The sequence below is a fragment of the Orycteropus afer genome, unplaced genomic scaffold (genome assembly GCF_000298275.1).
Source record: "Orycteropus afer afer isolate SDZICR_OR568_19922 unplaced genomic scaffold, OryAfe1.0 scaffold00037, whole genome shotgun sequence".
Taxonomy (NCBI): domain Eukaryota; kingdom Metazoa; phylum Chordata; class Mammalia; order Tubulidentata; family Orycteropodidae; genus Orycteropus; species Orycteropus afer.
In genome coordinates, this window is record NW_006921624.1 from 13,082,455 (window position 1) to 13,083,809 (window position 1,355).

The window sequence follows — 1,355 nt, forward strand, 5'->3', positions numbered from 1 at the left end:
GGGGCCAGCAAGCTGGATGGGGCTGAGTGAGCTGCCTGTGTGCATCTTGGCTGCCTACCCCTTACCTCTTTGGGGGGAGAAGATTGGCTGCTCTCTCTCAGAACATTTCTAGCTTCAACTGGTCTACGTGGTTTGGGCAGGAATCCCTGATCTTCCTGTCTAGGTGTTAGCACCCAAAAGCTAGACCCTCTCAGGTACACAGAGCCCTCTAGTTGGTCCTTACTCCACACCTCAGCTGGCCTTTAAGTACCAGGCTGGAAATAACCAGTGCTCTCCGCCCCTTGAGGCTGTGGGCTCGCCCACCACAGGAGCCGAGGTGGCTGGGCAGTGAGAGGCAATGAGAGGCCTCTTGGATTCCTCCATCTGGGAGGCCTCTACGCTCCAGCCCGGCCAGAAGCACTGGATCAGTGTGGTCAAATTTGTCAGTGACTCCCCACATGCCCTTCAAAAACTGCTGCAGCGTGGGAGCCTCGGTTTCCTTATCTGTAAAATGGAGTTGGTCACTATCCTCTAAGGGCTGCTGTGAGGATTAAATAACAACAGATATGTGAGCACTTTATGAACTGCAAAGTGCAATGCACACAGGAGAGTCCGGGTTGGGGTGAACGGTTCATGGCACACTGGAAGTCATGGAAAGAGTGAGTTCTGGTGTCCAGTCCCAACCCCACCGCTTGAATGGATTACAGCACTTCTGAGAGTTTCAATTTTCCTGGATCTTTACTCCTACCTCAAAGTGTTGTTATTAGAATCCATTTAATTCAAATAGTATATGTTGAGCACTTATATGCATGTGCATGGATCGTGACATGCTGCACAATTGGCAAGGGAAAGGTCCCCCTTTCCCTCTTCAACTTTCAGAAAAAGTTTCCAGAGGACTCAAGAGAAGACAGGGCCCTCAGACCACAGGACATAATCTTGAAACCAGAGAAGGATTCTGCATCTCCAAGGTGACCCTCATAGTCCAGCCACCTGGTTGGGATCCTGGTCAGTCTTTTACTGCCCCTATGACTTTGGACAAGTTATTTAGCTTCTGCAAGGCTCAGCTTCCCCATCTGTAAAGTAGAGGGAACATTAATGCTACGGAAGGCTGTTTTTATTATTAAATTATATCAATCACTATTGGGTGCTTGATATTCCATAAGACCACTGCTAGTACTAGCAGTAGAAATACTGTTCGTAGCAGTAGTGGTGGTAGTAAGAGTAGTGGTGGTAGAAGTACTAGTAGTAATAGTTTTGTTGTTGTTATTAAATGTCATGGAGTCGGTTTCAAGTCATAGCAACCCTACATACAGCAGAATGAAACACTGTTTGGTCCCGCACTATGCTTCTAATTGTTGCTCTGGTTTTGAACCCAT